General features: G+C 43.2%; 1 long non-coding RNA gene across 5 annotated transcripts in view; it reads right to left on the bottom strand.

The window, feature by feature from the left end:
• The window catches only part of LOC115516759, a 44,401-nt gene that overhangs the window by 19,768 nt on the left and 4,112 nt on the right, over nucleotides 1-20,521 (bottom strand). The window contains exon 3 of one of the 5 annotated variants that reach the window (XR_003969653.1): nucleotides 6,582-6,647. The exons of the other annotated variants lie outside the window; for them this stretch is intronic. This is a non-coding gene — a long non-coding RNA (uncharacterized LOC115516759). The remainder of the gene's footprint in view (nucleotides 1-6,581; nucleotides 6,648-20,521) is intronic. 5 annotated transcript variants of the gene reach the window in all.

Here is a 20,521-nt window from a genome sequence, read left to right on the forward strand (position 1 = left end):
CCTAGTCTACTGCTTCTCTCATATCAGTTCTTCACATGTGTGTCAGCCAGGATCCCAATGGCAAGAAATAAAAGCCAACCGCAGTCAACTTATTAGCAAAGGAAGAATTCTTCAGAATATCGATGGTGGGAGGGTGCTACTGCTAACATCATCCGTGAGAGCTGGAAGATCAGACTTCGGAATGAGTAGGAAACCAGGAGGCTCCACAAGGACATGAGACTTGAAGCAAACAACCCTGCAGTGTCCCCATAACTCGAAGAGCTTGGTCAGAAAGCCTCAGCTGCCACTGCTCCTAACATGAGTCATCTCTGTTTCTCCTGACCTTGCATCATTCACTCAGGATGCGATGTCCCAGGGAAGAGAGGTGAACTAGGTTCACGGGCCTATTTGGAGTGGAAAGATGTCCATCCTCTTGGCTTCCTGGGTAGGAGATGAGTGCCTGGAATTACTCTCCCACTAAGACCTCTACAATGACAACAGAGAATTAGTATGCCTGAAAAGGGGAGCGATTGCTAAATTGTGCAAAGCATTGATTGATGACCTATTACATGCCATGAATTACGCTAGACGATTTTCAACCCACGTGTTCTCATTTAAGCACATTTAAAACCCCACAGCCATCATGTGGGATTTCGTACTCATTTTATTGATGGAGTCGGTGAGGATTGGGAAGATTAAGTAACCTGGACAAGGTGACAGTGTTTAGTAAGGCCCAAAGTTGGATGTTCAGTCTTGGTCTCCCAACTCCTGGTCCAATGTTCTCTTTGCGATACCAGAGGTGCCTCATTAACTGAAGTCAACTTGACTTGTAAATTTCAACTTTCCCAGCCCTGTTAATTGGTCTATAAATATCCTAAGGATTAGAAATTTCGGAGTGACCGAAATATTCTAACGAAGAACCTTACATTTAGAAAACCAGGGGTTTCACTAAATGTATTCTTTGGCCTGTTCTGGTGTTTTATGACTTTCAGCTTCGGTGTTCAACCACGGTCCCAAGAAAGAAAACATAAGTCGCCTCGGCTTGTCTCAAATGGACACACAACTGCATGAGTACTGGAATCTTTCACTGCCCCCATCATAGAGTTGGATGGTTATTATACTAAGCGGGTTGCACACGAGTTGTCCAGAGGCTGACACACCATCTTGTTTCATTTCCCAAGCACAGAGAATGGTATATGAAGTTGTCATTTGTCACTTGTCCCCATGAGGGCTACTACCAAACTCCACATACATGGGGCTACCTTCTAGGAATTCTAGGCTGAAATACTGTCATCTCTTTTACGGAGAGCACAGACCTTGGAGTCAGGTTGACCTGAGTTCAAGTCCCTGCACTGCCTTCACAAGCACGTTCTTGGTAAGTTATTCCCTTTCTCTGAAACACCACTTCATACTCTATAAATTAGAAATGATGTTTACTTTGTCACATTTTTTAAAAATCATAAATAAATGTAAAGTCCCCAGCTTTGTGCCTGGCTTATATAAATAGACATTCAATAAAAGGCAGCTCTTATAATTGATATGGCTTTGGGTGACAAATTGCCAGAAAAATCATTTCATTCCATTTCTTCCAGGTGGATGAAGTGTAAGAAGTTCATGAGTTTTCAGGATTATGCTTTCGTTACCTAGCATTTTGCTTAATATAATTTTGTATTTGGTGATATATATCTCATTGCATATTTAGTTTTCTATCTGTATTAGGGTTCTACTACAGAAATAGAATGAGTTGGATAGATATAATATGTATTATGCACATATTTATATTATATAATATATAAACATATTTAATACATATACACACGCACATACACACACATACACACATATTTCAAAGAATTAGCTTATACAATGTGGGAACTGGACTTAAATTTCTAGGGCAGACCAGCAGGCTGAAAACTCTCAGGCAGAACCTGATGCTCCCATCCAGAGGTAGAGTTTCTTCTTCCTTAGGGAAACCTCAGCTTTTCTCCTAAGGTCTTTCAATTGATTAGATGAAGTTCATCTACCTTATAATCTTCTTTATTGAAAGTCAACTGATTGTAGGTGTTAATCATATAAAAATACCTTCACAGCAACACCTAGATTAGTGTTTGATTGAATAACTGGGTGTTATAACCTAACCAAGTTGGTATGTAAAACTACTACAGTTCCCTCCTTATCAATTTGGCACCCCTTCATACCTCCTTCAACCATACTTTACCTCCAAATCAAGACAAAAACAAGTAATAATTCCACCTAACAGGATCCAATGACCTTATATATAACTGAAAATGCACTAACCCTTTCCCCAGAAGAGGACGCAACGTTTTGGGGTGTCATTTGTACTTCTCCTTGATATTCCATAACTTAAACACTGTGATGTAAGCTTAACTATTATTAATACATCTTATGTTAGATGATAAGGGGATAAGGGAGGAAAGAAAACAAAAATATTATATATATATATATATATATATATATATTAATACAGGCATACACACACATAAATATATTCATAAAAAATTAGGAAGAAATATTAACAATGACAGTCCTTGTTTCTGCAACTGGTCATATGGTCTTAGCTTGCATTTATGATTACTTCCACGACTCATTCCATATTCTCTTTGTCTTCTGCAAGAACCTTAGTTTGTCATGGTTCTTAGCCTAGTGGAGTGACCCAAATCTTCATCTGAAAGGTCTGGGCCATTAGTCCAGCCTGAATTAAGTCCCTGTAGTTTTCCATTTACTTTAATCACATTGGGAATCAGGATCAAGGAACCCATCCAGCATAGGACAACATTGCCTGTTGATTTAGAGGCATAAGGAGACCTAAGTGGCCAGATGATGGTCTTAACTTTCAGTTCAGTGGAACCACTGTTGTGTCTCTCGGTTGGAAATAGTTTCTTCCTTGGAAACTAAGACTTCCGGAACAATAGAGAATAAAGTCCCAGGGGTAGAAAATAAAATTTTTGCTAGTGGATCATTAGGGGTAATAGTAAATAGTGCCATTTCTATGTCTACCCCCTCATTTCCTGGACCTATGAATTCTAGTTTTTGGAGAAACTGGACCATGTATTAAATGCTGATTCAGAGTACCTATAGCCTGTTGTATGACATTGGTCCAGTCCTGCAAGGTATTGTCACCTCACTGGCATTGAACTAAGGCTTCAAAAGGCAATTCCACTTTTTTAAGCAAACCAGTTGCTTCAGGATAATGGGGAACATGATAAAGCTCATGGATTCCATGATCATGGGCCCATTACCATACTTCATTCACTACAAAGGGAGTTCCTTGATCAGAAGCAATTCTGTGTGGAGTACCATTATGGGAGATAAAGAATTCTGTTAGTCCACAGATGGTAGTTCAGCAGAAGCACCGTATGCAGGGAAGGCAAATCTATATCTAGAGTAATGTTTATTCTAGTAAGAACAAAGAACTGCCCCTTCCATTATGGAAGCAGTCCAATGTAATCAACCTGCCACCAAGTAGCTGGCTGATCACCTTTGGGAATGGTGCCATATCAGAGACTCACTGTTGGTTTCTGCTACTGATAGACTGGCACTCAGTTGTGGCTGTAGTAGATTGGCCTTGGTGAGTAGAAGTTCATGTTACTGAACCTCAGTCCCTGCTACCATACCCACTTTGTTCACGAGCCCATTGGGAAAGATGGCCAAGGAAAGAAGCTGACTGGTAGCCACAAAACAAGTCATCCTATCCATTTGATTATTAATACCCTCCTCTGAAGAGGTTACTCCTCTGTGAGCATTCACATAGGACAGAGATCTATTCACTCTATTTCCCAAAGATATTCCTCGACATACCTCTTCCCGAGACCTTCTTATCACCAGTTTTCCAATATTTCCCTTCCAAATCCCTGACTGTCCAGCCAAACCATTGGCCACAGCCCATGAACTGATATAAACTCACACCTCTGGCCACTTCTCTTTACAAGTAAGATGAGAAACCACTGAGAGATTTCCCTTCACCATGTACTCCAGGGATGTTCTAGAAGAGAACTGTGGTGCTGCAGCTGTCCACTTTTAGGCGGTGCCTGAATAGCATGCACATCAAAACCACCTGTACATCAAAATTGTTTCTCTTCTTTCATCAACTGCTCATAGGGAACTCCCCATGAGGCCATAGATACACGTTTGGAGAGAGACAGTAATAGAGTAGAAATAGGAACCATGGACATTTGGTCACTTCCTCATGTAAATTATTAAAACTTCAGGGTCTGATTTTTGTATATACCACCTCCACTTGAAAATAGAATGCCACTGTACACATCCATCTTGGCTTGGGCAGATCAGACAATAGCAAGTGTATTATGCTGTCATGAACACATGGAAACTCGTCAAGTCACATGGAAACATGGTGACCTCTGGTCAAGCATTCAGTTTCTATTAAGTCCCAGGTGCAAGAAGAAGCTGTTTCTCCAAAGAGTAGTTATCCACAGGGTATGGCAAGGCTTTGATCCAAAGTCCAAAGGGTCTATACTGACCAGCATAATAGCATCAGTGTCATGGACTAGTACGATGTCTTGTGGAAGCCAAAGTTGATTGAGGTTCCTGAAGTTGTGACATAGGGATGGAGAATTTATATTCTCCCAATGTAGGACAGTGAAGGTGTATTGCTGACCTTGCCAGCTGGAATCAAACTGCTACTGATTGCCTTTACTAACAGATATTTAAAAAAAAACAAAAAAGCATATGCCTGTACAACAGCTGCATATCAGTTACCGGGGGGTATGTTAAGTTGCACAAGCAATGAAACCACATCTGCACCAGCAGCTGCTGGTTAAGTTGCAATAATCCACTGTCATTTTCCATGATCCATCTGTCTTCTACACAGTCTAATAGGTGAGCTGAGTGGAGAGTGGTGGGAATCACGACCTTGTGTCTCTGAAGTCCTTGATTAGTGGCACTAATGTCTTAGTTCACTACTTAGATAGCATAAGTTCTAGTGGCTTCCACTTGGACTTCCCCCAATTACAGCTCTTACTCCACAGGTCGGGGAACCAATGTGTGGATTCTGTCAGTTGTCGAGTATGTCTTTTCTAATTATGCATTCCAGAATTGAAAAAATAACCATAGTATGGGTTCAGCAACTCAGTGAATCCACTGTGACATGAATCTGAGCTAAAACTCCATTGATCACCAAATCTCCATAAGTCCTACTGTTTTTGACGACAACGATATTTTGAGTCTTCTGAAGTTATTATCAATTCAGGGCAAGTGTCCAGTAGTCCCTGAAAGGTCTGATTATTTCCTTTTACCCAGTGCAGTTATTCTGGTAAAAGACAATAGATCCCTTTAGGGAAGTCCAGGAGAAAGATTAAAAGTATTCACTTTGGGGACACCTGGGTGGCTCAGTAGGTTAAGCATCTGACTTCAGCTTGGGTCACGATCTCACAGTTCGTGAGTTCGAACGCCGCATCAGACTCTGTGCCGATAGTTAAGAGCCTGGAGCCTGCTTCAGATTCTGTGTCTCCCTCTCTCTCTGCCCCTCCCTTGCGTGCTCTCTCTCTCTGTCTCAAAAATAAATAAATTTTTTTTTAAATTAGAAGTATTCATTTTTGGCAAGTGTAGCTGGTTCCTTTCTAACCTGGCCTTAATCGGCTCAAGTCCAGTGATTGTCTGAGGAGTCATGACTCTCTGTCTTACTTTACTCCCATAGCCACAACAAAATACCACAGACTGGATGATTGAACAATCAAAATTTTCTCAAAGTTCTGGGACCCAAGATCAAGGGGTCAGCAAGTTTGGTTTTTCCTGGAGCCTCTCTAGTTGTCTTACAGATGGCTCTCTGTCCTCCACTGGCCTTTTCTCTGTGCTCAGAGAAAAATATTTTGACAGTATTTTGAGACAGAGAAAGAGAGCATATGAGCATGAGGTGGGGAGGGGCAGAGAGAGAGAGAGAGAGAGAGAGAGAGAGAGAGAGAGAGAGAATCCCAAGCAGGGTCCACAACTGTCAGGATAGAGCCCAGCTCGAGGTCTCAGTCTCACCAACTGTGAGATCATGACCTGAGCCAACATCAAGGGTCAGAAGCTTAACTGACTGAGACACCCAGATGCCCCTCTTCCTCCTCTTATAAAGACACAGGTCATACTGGATTGGGGCTCTACCCCATGACCTCATTTAACCTTAATTACTCCTTTAGGGGTGCCTGGGTGGCTCAGTCAGTTAAGCATCCGACTTCAGCTCAGGTCATGATCTCACGGTTCATGAGTTCAAGCCCCACATTGGGCTCTGTGCTGACAGCTCAGAACCTGGAGCCTGCTTCAGATTCTGTGTCTCCCTCTCTCTGTGCCCCTCCCCTGCTCACACTCTGTCTCTCTCAAAAATGAATAAACATTTAAAAAAATTAACCTTAATTACCCTTTTAAAGACCTTGTCTTCAAATATAGTCTCATTGACAATTAGGGCTTCACCATACAAATTTAGGAAGGGCACCATTTGATGCATAACTATTTCTATGCTTCAAGTTAGACTCCTGTTCCCTCAACCTGCAACACTTCCACTTGTACAGATCAAGTGAGAATTCAGTAGAATGTCTATCTACTCTTTTTCTAGGGACACTGTGATCATCTAGCCAGCACCATACCTCTTTGTGAGTCAGATTATTCTGCTTCCTTCTTTGGTGTCAACAGTCCCCACTGTAAATTCTGACCTGAAAGGAAGAGCAACCACAGAGCTCATGAAGGACGCTGAGACTGCCCTCAAAAATTTATTTCTCACAGTCGTAATGAAAGGTGTGTTCCCTAGGTCCTCCCAGGGTGGATGAGTGGGTCTTAGATGATAAATCTACTCTAAAATTCCAATCTCCCTAAGCCTTTAAAAACCTTCCCGAATAGTATAGCAAGGCAATTCTGCCATTTCAACTTAATTAATTTATTTTCGAGAGACAGAGTACGAGTAGCGAAGGGGCAGAAAGAGAGGGAAACATAGAATCTGAAACAGGCTCCAGGCTCTGAATTCTCAACACAGAGCCTGATGTGGGACTTGAACCCATGAACCATGAGATCATGACCTGAGCTTAAGTTGAACGCTGAACCAACTGAGCCACCCAGGCTCCCCTCAACTTAGCTTAGAGCAGACAACCTTTCGGTCCATGTTTCAGCCAATTAAACAAACAAACTTAGAGTGGTTTCTAAATCTTCAGGCTAAAAAACCGAATCCAGGAGTTTTGCTTAGTGAACGTATATCAGTTAAATTCAGCCTGACCCAACTTTATGTTTTTTTCTGCGATACCCCACTCCCTTACTATGCATCCTGACACATATCACAGATTATTATCCGTATGATTTGGAAAAATCATGAGGTTCTCTGGGTATGTTTTGCATCTCCTCATGCATCACACTTTGCACCTCACCCCCTGGAACTTCAGTCTCATTAGAGTTTTAAAGCAAAGATGGGTATGGAGTATGTCCTGAAGAAAATCGGCAGTGTCTTGCCAGGGAATCACATCAGGGAGATTATTACAGATTCTTCGGACAAAGCAGTGTTAACGTCCTCAGACAAGGAAGGGGAGGTACTATTGGCAAAGAACACTCAACAGAACTTAAGGGTCCAGTACCCTCAGGTTCATTGAGGTTTCCTGATACATCCCATTTCAATTTTCAGGATCCCATTCTTTCCCACCAATGGGCCCACTTTAACAGAAGAAACTCTGTGAGGTTGGGATTCGGTGTTTGTTGTATTAATGCTACACATAGGATAAGACTCAGAGTTTGGCTTTCAGAAATCTCAGTCCTGCAACAATAGAAGATTGGTGTTTCTTTCAGGACGTGTATGCAGAACTTGAGCTAGGAATTTACACCTCTGAGTTCATCCTTGTGTTTCCCTAGTTTCTCCAGGCCAGTTAGAAGCAAGCAACCAAGATCATTATACTCCTTAATTTGACTAAAATATTCTGAAACACCAATCAAATGTAATTACCCAGAACTTTGCCTTTTATACCCATTTGATTAGGAGTATCCAATGATGATATTTTGTGTTCCTCTATTGCCACATCATGCCACAGACTACCAGTGCCCTCTTTACCACAGGAAATGGCGTTACTAGTGCCTCTAAATGTAAACAGTCTAATCACATTAGTCTAACAGTAGAGCCAATTCTCAATCTTATATCCCCTTGTAAATGTAGCTGGACTCTGCCAGATTAGAAAAACAATTCCAGAAAAGCTAGAATCAATTCAGAAACTCATCTTTGAGATTCTGTACTTCTAGAACTACCCTTGGTACCAAATTTGTATTGGTCAGGGTTCTAGCAGAGAAAGGGAACCAATAGAGAGAGAGAGAGAGAGAGAGAGAGAGAGAGGGGAAGGAAGGAAGGAAGGAAGGAAGGAAGGAAGGAAGGAAGGGGGATTAGATAATAGAGAGATAGATAGATAGATAGATAGATAGACAGACAGACAGATAGAGGCATAATTTCTTCTTCAGAGAAACCTGATTGTTCTTAAGGTTTTTCAACTGATTGGATGGACCTCACCCAGATAATGTGGTCAATGTCTTTTACTTAAAGTCAATTGACTGTAGATGTTAGCCACAGCTACAAAATACATTCACAACAACACCTAGATTAGCATTTCATTGAATAATTCGGTACTGTCTCCTAGTCAGGTTGACACATAAAACTAACCATCACACTACTGTCTGCTGAGAAAAATTGGAACATTAGAGCATGCGACATTTCAAGAAAATGAAGTCCATGTGATAGTCCATCATTCCAAATACTCTCTGGCATTGAACTCAGTCCAGGTAATTCTGGAAATAAATCAAAATCCAATAACTGAGATGAAGCCAATGTTGATATGTCAAAGATAACACCAGAGCGATGAAACCTGCATCTCAACATAGTTAAGCCTTTGAGATGGGCACTGGTTACTCTGTGAGTGAGAATTAAAGGACCCTGTTGCCCCAAAATATTTCTGTGGCATTAAAGTGCACTATTTCCAGGAGTCACTTTTCAAAACTTTTCCTGAGAGTATTCATGTTATGTCATTAGTGAGAATTATATTAAATATTAAATAAGACTTTTGGTAAGTATCCAAGGAAATAAAACACAGGAAAGTTTATTCTTATCAAAGCAGAAAGAGAAGGGAGGGGCCCTTGGTTGAACAGCTCTTCAACTTGACTAGTTCGCATTATACCACTTTACATTAATTCGTCTTATCTTCAAAACAACCCCAGAAGTAAATATCACTATTTTAATAGGGAAATTGAGGCCAATAATTGGCAGTGCTGAAAGATTCCCCATCAATTCAGCTCTGAATATACTTTCCACTACATCTGCTTTCTGTCCAACCAGACTATATCTCCAAGAGATGCAGAGAAGCCAGGGAGAGGAAGAGGAGAGGTCCAAAAGAGAGCTGGGGTCTGTTTCACCTCTGCCTGACATCAACACTCTTAATTCTGTCCTTCTCACAGAACTGGTAAGTCATCTTTGGGGACGTCCAATTATTTCCAACCTAACGCTAGACCAAATTCTCAGTCTTATATCCCCTTTCAAGTGCAGCCAAGCTCTGCCAGTCCCATACCTGATATTTGCGAGGCCTGTGGCAGGAAGACAAGCGAAGGTCCATATGCCACATTTATAGCCTTTTCAGCATTATAAACTAAGCTAGCAAACTGCTATCTAGAACACGTTCTATCCTTCCACCTTAACAAGTGTGCCATCATAATGACCTAGAGATCCAGTTCAACTTTGCCAGTCTCAGACCCTTTGGAGTTTCATAACAGAACATGGTGGTGATGCTGGGGAAGTTGACAGCTCGCCCTCAGCTCAGAGACCACTCCACTTTTTTTTTCTCTCTCTCCAGCAACCTGTTACACCTCATGTGTGCCTGTATGGACACCCCACCCAGGATCTAAGGTATGTCCACACCTCTATAAACAGCTTCCCCTTGGCCAGCACAGGGACCCAGGGATTCCTATCTACACAGTGACCTCCCCTCAGGAGGATGGACTTTAAGAAGATCCCAGAAGTGGGAGTGGACTATTTGGGCAAGAAACTGTTGTTGAAGTATGGTCTAGAGGGATGGATATGGACTCTGGGTAAGCACATCCCCTTGCCTCTCAAGAGCTGTGCCCAATGGGGAAGGACACAGCTGGAAAAGGACCAGAGCAGGACCATCTAAAGCATGAGGACCCAGTGCAGGGACCTCTTTCGCACAGTATAAAGACTGAAGACGGCCTCCCTGACAAACTGGTGGCATGTCTCAGTCTCTGGGCTACTATTGTACCTGGCCCCCTTCCCTAGCCTGCCTCTCTTATTCACTGCCAGCTCCAGACCCATTAAGACAATGTATTGTCGCCATGTTCATTTTACAATAACATACACAAGGCATGAATTCACAGTCACCAAGCCTTATTACACTCTCAAACAGCTCTCGCTAGAGGAAATAGTCTGGCGGGATTTTGCACTGTAATATTTATTGTGGCAATAACATGGAGACTCCCTACTCCCCACCAACACACACACACACACACACACACACACACACACACACACACACACTCTGCTTCTGCTTGTTCCAGAATCCAATAAAAGAAAGCAACAAATAAAAAGAATGTATTTGATTAAAGTCACTAAGTACAAGCTTTTCCTTTAAAAAAAAAAAAAGGAAACTAAATAGAACAATCTAATTTTTTTTAGGCTTTTGTTTCTCTGCATCACAAGGCATAATTTTTTTAAATAGGATCTTGGCAGGTTTAAAAAAAAAATTGTGACTTTCCTAAATTTCCCTTGGGCTCCTAGATTCTCAGGGACTCACTCATGATTCCTAACATTCTGCTAGACATTCTAGCCTTCAACACTATAACGGCAAAATTTGCATACCAATTTTTATTTATTTATTTTAAATGTTTATGTTTGAGAGAGAGATAGAGGGCTCATGTGTGAGCGCGGGGGAGGAGCAGAGAAGGGAAGAATCGGAAGCCGGATCTACGCTGGCAGCACGCAGCCCAATGCAGGGCTCGAACTCACGAACTGTGAGATCATGGCCTGAGCTGAAATTGGATGCTTAACCAACTGAGCCACCCAGGTGCCCCTGCATCCCAATTTTTAGTTGGAGAGATGACTCCGACAGAGGGATTACGAGAAGTTGCTGGGCAGTGTTCTTCAGACACACAATACACATGTGAAGCTCTGGCTCCTGACCCCTGTGTTTGAGTCTGGTGCTATCTGTCCCAACAGGACAGTTTCCATACTATTTTTCTCATCACCTTGCCTGGATTAGCTCTTTCATTTTTAGCCATGACTTATTTTTACCACACGGGCAGTCCCTTATTGTCTGTTTCCTCATAAGTTACAACGGTGCTCCTATCGTAAAAATCATTGTCACTATCTCTTTAGGCACATGATAAGCCCACAGACAGCATTTTTCAAGCCACGGGCAGTAGGATATGTCCTGCATACAAGAGACAATCTATCTCCATGGCTTCCACCATAAAAATCACTTCTTTATTTTTTTTTTTTCTTTTCAGTATTTCTTTTTTAGGTTTGTTATTTTTAATGTTTGTTTATTTTTGAGAGAGACAGAGACAGAATGTGAGTGGGTTGGGGGCAGAGAGAGAGAAGGAGACACAGAATCTGAAGCAGGCTTCAGGCTCTGAGCTGTCAGCACAGAGCCCAATGCGGGGCTTGAACTTACAGACTGTGAGATCATGACCTGAGCTGAAGTCAGACGCTCAACCGACTGAGCCACCCAGGCGCCCAATTTTGTTTGTTATTTTTAAATTTAAATTTTAGTCAGTTAACATACAGCGCAATATTGGTTTCAGGAGTAGAATTCAATGATTCATCACTTACATACAACACCTACATACAACAATGCTCATCACAACAAGTGCCCTCCTTAATGCTCATCACCCATTTAGCCCAACCCTCCACCCACCTCCCTCCATCAACCCTCAGTTTGTTCTCTCTTGTTAAGAATCTCTTGTGGTTTGCTTCCATCTGTCCTCTTTCCCCACCCCTTCCCAGATATTCATCTATTTTGTTTCTTAACTTCCACATATGACTGGAAATCGTATGGTATTTGTCTTTCTCTGATTGACTTATTTCACTTAGCAGAATACCTTCTATGTCCATCCACATCATTGCAAATGTCAAGATTTCATTCTTTTTGATGTCTGAGTAATATTCCATATGTATATATGTGTATGTATACATGTATATGTATATGCGTATATGTATATACACATATATGTGTGTATATATGTGTGTGTGTGTGTGTGTGTGTGTGTGTGTATATATATATATATATATATATATATATATCTTCTTTATCCATTCATCAATTGATGGACATTTGAGCTCTCCCATAGTTTGGTTATTGTTGATAATGCTGCTATAAACATTTGGGTGCATGTACCCCTTTTAATCTGTATTTTGGTATCCTTTGAAAAAATACTTAATAATGCAATTGTTGGGTAATCGGGTAGTTCTATTTTTAGTTTTCTGAGGAACCTCCATACTATTTTCCAGAGTGGCTGCACCAGTTTGCATTCCCACCAACAGTGTAAGAGGGTCCTCCTTTCTCCTCATCCTCGCCAACACCTGTTGTTTCTTGTGTTATTAATTTTAGCCATCTGACAGGTGTGAGGTGGTATCTCATTGTGGTTTTGATTTGTATTTCCAGAAGAATGAAACTGGACCATTCTTTTACACCATACACAAAAATAAATTCAAAATGGCTAAAAGACCCACATGTGAGACAGGAAACCATCAAAACCCTAGAAGAGACATAGGCAGCAACCTCTTCGACCTTGGCCAGAGCAACTTCTTACTAGACACATCACCAGAGGCAAGGGAAACAAAGGCAAACATGAGTTATTGGGACTTCATCAAGATAAACATCTGCAAAGCAAAAGAAAAAATCAACAAAGCTAAAAGGCAGCTTATGGAATGGGAGAATTTGCAAACAACATCTCTGATAAAGGGTTAGTATCCAAAATCTATAAAGAAAGAACTTATCAAACTCAACACCTAAAAAACAAACAAACCAGTTAAGAAATGGGCAGAAGACATGAATAGACACTTTTCCAAAGAAGACCTCCAGATGGCGAACAGACACACGAAAAGATGCTCACTTATTTAAGTAAACCTAACAAGAATTACAAGTGTCACAACTCACTCATGTTTGTGAATTAAAAGATGCTTAGAAACACAGCGGGGAGGGGCGCCTGGGTGGGTCAGTCAGTTAAGAGTCTGACTTCAGCTCAGGTCATTATCTCGAGGTTTGTGGGTTCAAGCTGTGCTGACAGCTCAGAGCCTGGAGCCTGCTTCGGATTCTGTATCTCCCTCTCTCTCTAGCCCTCCCCTTTTCATGCTCTGTCTCTCAAAAATAAATAAATGTTAAATAAAAAAAAAAAAAAAAAAAAGAAACAGTGGGAAGCACCAACCATTCAATGAGTTAAGTGAATTGACCCCTAGTGCTAGTCATAGATGTTTTTCTTTGCTAGTCCTTCAGGAATTAAAACTAATTAATGCATAAAATGATTTTTTATAAGTGGGTTTTTATTTCTTTGGGAAGCAAAATGATGTTATGGGAAAAAATAGACCAGATAAAGTATCAAGTTCACACTTAACTTGCTCTATGACAGTGAGTTAAAAATCCACCTGCCCAGAGAGCCTGCTCTATCAGTAAGTGGCGATAATTTCCACCTACTAGAGCTGTTTTAGAAAAAAGTAATATATGCCCTCGTACAAAAAAAGACATTCAATAAATGTTAATTTCTTTCCCTTCCACTTGGATATAATTAATTACATGTACACTTGTAGATATAACATAGGTGGTACTGAAATCAGAAAGAACAAGTTTCAAAGTCTACTGCTGTCCAGCAACGGGCAAGTTATCACCTCTGAGCCTCAGTTCCTCCATCTGTAAAATGGGAGCCACCTCATAGGGCTGTTCTGAGGAGCAAGGAGATTATGGGAGTCGGATCTCTTGGTACAGTGCCAGACACAGAGTAAGGACTCAGTACATTTCAGTACAGCTTAGGACACGGAGTAAAGCAGGCCAAAGTTCAAGTCCTGGCTGTCACTTACGTCCTGTGCCACCTTGGGCACAGTAACCTCTCTGAGAATCACTTTCTTACTGGGTATTCCTGAAATGATCATTCCTCCTTACCAGTTTTTTAGGAGGTGTATATGAAATAATATAAGGGAAGTGCCACATTCAGAATATGCACAGATTAGTGTTAACAAACAATAGCAATTGTTAATACATTTTAAAGGCGGGCTTGAAAGCTACCAGGGGAAGAAAACTACTAGATTCCTATATTGCAGATTCATATGGTTGAATTGGAGAGAAATAGGCACAAGTCGGAATCTAAATACAAAGCCGATCTGGAGCGCTGCTTCCAGAAACTTCCTCTGATAGAATATAGATAGATAGATAGATAGATAGATAGATAGATGGATGATTCTAGGGCATTAGCGTTACAGAACCCAGCACACGATGGGTCCTCCACAGATTTGAATCATTAATTAGTTAATTAAAAATTGAATTGATGCCAATTAATTTAACTGAACTTATACAACTGACAGCACAGCATCCTGTGTGTCATCGGACTCCTCAGAAGCATGGGGATCCAGCCACGGTATTTTCTTATTCACACACCTATCAGTCAAATGCTAAGCTGCTCGGCTGTACAGACGGAAGCAGTCAAGTCGCTGCTCTCTCCTCCGTCTCCTAATAGACCGGAGCTTGCGTACCTTTCAGCAGCAGGCTGTGATCCCACCAGATAAATCGGAGTGACAAAACTAACGCTAAACCCGCAGACATTAAATCCTAGGGGCTCACAAAAGGAGGAAGTTGGGCTGTCAGAGGCGGCAATCTGCCTGGGGGCAGGGAAGCACTCAAAGCAGCAGCCGGAGGAGAAGAAGGTGATGAATGTGAATCCAGAGAACCCGTCTCTGCTTCCCCAGCCCCAGAAGTCAAAGAAGGGCTCCATGGGCTGCAGAGAGCCCGAGAACAATGAAAGTGCAAGGCTTGTCCCTTCAGAATCTCGTGTTTGGGGGGGGGGGGGGGGGGAAGCATAACCGTAACTTTTTTGAATCCTCTTAATTGCTTGAGCAGGAAATCTCATTCAACCCGTGATCCGGATTTCCCTTCCCTTCGTCCCCCCAGCGTTGTGGCTATGTTTCAGGGGGGGTTATGCAGGGCCAGGGTATTGTTGCAAATTCTACAAGAGGCTGGCTGGACCTCATTCATGCCCTGCCCACACCGGTGTCAGGACATGCCCCCCCCCCCGCCCCCGTCTCCAACTAGGCTCCTATCCTCAGTCTACACCCGTCCTCGGTCTACACCTGTCCTCAGTCTGCACTGCTCAATGCAGCATCAGCCCTTGTTCCTGATTTCGAGGGCTGTTTGGGTCCCGCTATCTCCCATGTCCCCTGCCTTCTCCCGGAAGCGTGATGCTCTGACGTCACGCTGGCATCTGGGGACCTTTGTGAGGCTAGGACCCTCTGCCTCTGACACCTTACTCTTCGGTGAGGGAGGATGACCCTGCGGGTGCTCTGCCATGCTGGGCTTGGTGGGATCAGTCCGCCTCGTGGACATCCAGCACAGTCACCTCTGTCCTGGGGACTGACACCTCCTGAGTCTCTGCTGGAAATGTGGACCCCGCACTAGAGGACTTGACTCTATCGTAACTCCTCCAAACCTAACTGGGGTTTACGTAAGCCACCCCCGGCCCCAGCTGCCAACTCGGCCCTTCCTTTCCCTCCATCTCCCCTCAGCCCAGGCTCGGAACTGGGAAGCTGGGCATCTCACTTTGCTACTGGTTTCCCTTAGGCCCAAGGTCTTCGGGACTCAGAGGCAAACATCTGTCCGTTCGGTCATGTCTCCCACCCACACGCCATCCCCTCCGAGAGCGCCGCTCCGGAACAGGTGCACGTACAAGAGAAGGCAAATCTGGAGGTGTGGAAACCCTGGGCGGCAGTTCCCACTTGCCCTGCTGAAGCCAGACTAGAAGCTGCAGATAAGGTACCGGTCCCACGCGCATGCTGGGGTGAGCACCATAACCCCTGCTAAGCTGGGTATGGGACGTGGGGAGGGTGAGCAGGTGGGTACAATTCCGGAAGCAGACAGAGGTAGGCCAGAATTTAAGCCAGGAGAATGAAAACGGAAAATGGAGTTCTAAGCCTGGGGCTGGGAAAACGACCTTCAGGTTAGCATGAGGGTTCTGACCCCTGGATGGGCTCTTTCTGGCTGCCCTGGCTCAACACAACCTTCCCTGTGTGTGGCCAGGGAGCGCGGCAGGTCTGAGTTCAGGCGTGGCGGTCAGACAGCTGTGGTTCAAATCCCAGCGCTGCCCCTGGACCCAAGCGGGTTGTCTAACCTCTTGCTGGGTTTCTGTTTCCTTATTTCTAAAACGAGGTGAACTCTTCCCCCAAGTTGTCACACACAAACACACCTCTATACAAACAGACTCATACAACCAGGGCCCCTCCCTCAGCCACTCTGGAGCTGAGAAGGTGCTGGGTAAAATTAAAACAACTTCTTCTGGGCTTCTCCCAATGGGACATCAGTTTGACTTCCTGGGACATCAGTTTGACTTCCCGGCTGAAAGGGCTCCTTTGACTCTTCTTCCTGACATCATCTCAACCCCTTAAAAAGTAAACTCTTTACTCCCTGACAGTCACAAGCCCACCTAGTAATTAAGTATTCGAGCTACAGCTTTTATTTAGAGAGCTTCCCTAATTATCTGGGTGGGTGCAAACTCCCACCTGTGCTCATGATCAATCTTGGACCTGCACTAATCATCATAAAACACAATGGCCTGCAATCTAAAGGCACAGTCAACCCCCAGTGGAGGCCATGGGGAGAGGGGGAATTACACGCAACCATTGGTGTATCTTAGAAATGCAGGATGTCCTTTTCTCGCTTTCTCTTTTTCTTCCCTTAGGAAGGCCCAACACAAAGCAGCAGCAGCAAGCAAGGAGCAGAGTCTTGCAGTGGGAGAGAAGGAAGCAGGACACCTGGGTGCTAAGCCCAGCTCTGCAACCCCGAGCACTCACAGCCCCATGTGCAAGGGGATGGACTGAAGCAGGGCAGTGGGGCCAGTGGCTGATCATTAGAATCCCTCGTAGAATAGCGACAACAAAAAGGTTCCTGGGCTATCTATCCACCTCAGACCTACTGAGTCAGAATCTCCAGGGCTGGTGCCCAAGGAATCTGTATATTTCAAAGCTTTCCGGAAGATTCTTGAGGTCTGTCGGGACCAAGAATCACTGGACACCATAGATAAAACCCAGACCCCTTAAGCTTCAATAATCACCCTCTACTGCTTGTACACTTTAGTTATTGCCATTGGTATAAGAGTCCAAATGCCCCATCATAAGGAAAGAGCCCACGCCCCCTTAAAGCTGCGCTGAGGGGCGCCTGGGTGGCGCAGTCGGTTAAGCGTCCGACTTCAGCCAGGTCACGATCTCGCGCTCCGCGAGTTCGAGCCCCGCGTCAGGCTCTGGGCTGATGGCTCAGAGCCTGGAGCCTGCTTCCGATTCTGTGTTTCCCTCTCTCTCTGCCCCTCCCCCGTTCATGCTCTGTCTCTCTCTGTCCCCAAAATAAATAAACGTTGAAAAAAAAAATTAAAAAAAAAAAAAAAAGCTGCGCTGAGAGGCTTCTCAGGAACTTGGGGACTTCTTTAGAGCTCACATGGTCTGTAGAGCTATTCTGTCGGCATTCTGAGCTGGCCAACTTCAAGAAACCGCCCCATGCATTGTAAGATTCGTAGCACACCTGGCTTTTATTTGCTGAATGCAGTAAAATCTTGGTTTGCGAGCATAATTCATTCCAGAAACATGTTTGTCATCCAAAGCACTCGTGTATCAAAGAGAATTTCAAGAACCATTGGCTCAGTGGTGATCACGGGACATCCTGCGTCACGTACTACTCGTACTGCAAGACATCACTCATTTATCAAGTGAAAATGTGTTAGAAAGGTTTGCTCGTCTTTGGCACGCTCGCGGAGCAAGTTACTCACAATCCAAGGCTTTACTGTACTCCTCATGCCCTCAGCTGCACCATGACTATGAAACACACTTCTCAGGTGAGGAAACGAGTGCCAGGGGTGTGTCGAGTAACAATAACTCCTACCTCGCAGGCTTATCGTGAGAAGCAAATGAATAAATGCATGGGAGGCACTCATTGGCACAACGCCTGACTTTCAGAAGCGTTCAGTAAATGTTTATGATTATGATCATGATGATGATGATGATGCCAGAAGCACAATAAATTTCCAAATAGATGAAAATGGCCCTATAGCCATAAAATAGGAGTTACAAACCAGTCAAACATTGACCCGTGCTCAGTTGTTCAAGCTGGGTACAAGACAAGACCATAGTTGTCCATTTACACAAGAATCCCCTTCCCTGCATCCCACCGCCAGTCATTATGTGCTGCCACAGTCAACCTGACACAAAAGTGTGCGTACATGGGGTGAATACATTGGAAACCGCCAATAGTGATAATGGGTAGAAATAGAATCTTCAGTAAGCTACCTCAGTGTGCGTGAATATCATATTTCAAACTAAAATTTCCTTACCATAACTTAGCCCCCTTCCTAGTTCTTTTGCCCTCCTTTGTAACGAGGCAAATTGCCTTTTACTTTGTCCGCTACATCAGCATGCATGTTTATAGTTATTTCTCCCCTACGTCTTCTTGACACAAGGCTGAACATGTTTGGTTTCTTACCTCTTCCTCCAGGGTCTTATTTTGAAAACATTTCATCATTTTTTTGCTCTCCTCTGAGCTTCCCTAGATATCTCACTATGAGGGAATTTGTTTCAAACTGCATCATTCATGGAAGAGAATTCCAGGGGAAAAAAAAAAATGTCAGGCCAATACCAAATGGCGTGGCCCTTCATACCTTCAGGGGTTTTGTTCCCACTAACGGATTGCTGTGGATGCTCCTTTACAACATGGGCCCCAAGGATCAAGAAGAGAAAATTCAATAAGTAGTAAAACACTATGAGAGAGAATCACTGCCTAGGTTTGCATGAGGCTAGATATTTAATAGATCAGTGTAGGATGAGGGAAAACTTAAGAGCATTATAGGAGGATTTTGTTGTAATCATTGTCATCTGTTTACCACATTCGCACCAGGAAAAGATTGGCTCCCAAGTAGAAAATCAAAATGAAAACAGCAAATATCACTTGCTCAGAGCAAAACAAAAACAACAACAACAACAAAGCACGTTTAATAATCAAAGTCAAGGAGGTACCACAATGAAGTTAATGGAAATACCCCAAGACTGAGGGTAAAGAGACCCTAATGCTGTGTTTAATGTCCTAGAATGGGTTCATATTAGCTATGCGGCCTTGGGTAAATTACTTCCTGAGTGTCAGCCAGAGTTGTTTTAAGGCCTGAATATCCTAATGGACACAGCACAACATTGGCACGCAACAGGCATCAAAAATGGTTGTTGTTATTACTGCTGTCGTAAGTCTTTCCCAGCAGTGGGAAAGCGTATAGCCCAGGACGAGGCACGCGGTAGGTGCCTATGTGAGTTCCTAAACTAGGAAACCTCCATCCTTAGCCTTTACCCCCTTCATTCCACCTCATTACCTGCGAGTGAAAAAGCAAATGAGTGACAAAGTGAGTAAAAAGCAAGGTACTTGAGAGGAAACCGTCATGATGCCCCTTTTTATTGTGCCGACAGAATGTGTACTAATCGCTCCTGTGTTCTCATTTCATCACCCTGAAGTTCAATGACCATGTGCCAGGAAAAGGCATTCAGCAGTAGAAGCAGGACATCTCTCGTCTCCAGGAGAATTTGTTTTGAGTTGGGGCTTTATAGAACTCTGTCCACGAAGTCTCTGCAGGATCTTATTATAAGATGACCTCATTTTTATCTTGCCTCCACAGACAACTCCTACGATGCCGTTTTCTGAGTCTCCAGAGTATTATCTCTGCCATTGCTGGCAGCCAACACAGTCACCTCTTTTCTTCCTCAAGTTGCTCACTAACTACATTGATTACTAAGTCGGGCAACACCTCATGTCTTTATTAGGACTTGCTCTCTGACCACGTGTCCGAAAAGTATTGAAAAAGTCATTAAGCATTTACATTAAAAAATGCACTGTCTCCTTCCATACTACATTCTAAACACTCACTGGCAAGGTTAAACACAAAGTAATGAGAAATTTCAGACTCCTGGGGAAAGTCTTTCCAAACACCTGAATCATTAGGGTTCTCTGTTTAGATCACCTTCTTTTGTTTGTAATTAAAAAGAGACTTGGTTTTGTTTGGTTTGTTTTTGTTTTTTGTTTTTGTTTTTTGTCATATTACAAAAACAATATTGTATTGTAGAAAAATACAGATGAGCAAAAAGAAGAGAAAAACACCCATAGTCTTACACAAGCAGATTATCATAGTTCACCCTGGGGTGATTCATGATGTATGATTGCTGTATGTACGTAGACTAAAGGGGGCAACAAGGGAAATTATCGGAAAGTGTCCATTCTCCCACTGGGGGAGGAGGGCAGGAGAGAGAGGTGAACGATGATGACCCTCCCCAGGGCCACATGGATGC

This window comes from Lynx canadensis, chromosome B3, assembly GCF_007474595.2.
Source record: "Lynx canadensis isolate LIC74 chromosome B3, mLynCan4.pri.v2, whole genome shotgun sequence".
NCBI classification, from domain to species: Eukaryota; Metazoa; Chordata; class Mammalia; order Carnivora; family Felidae; genus Lynx; species Lynx canadensis.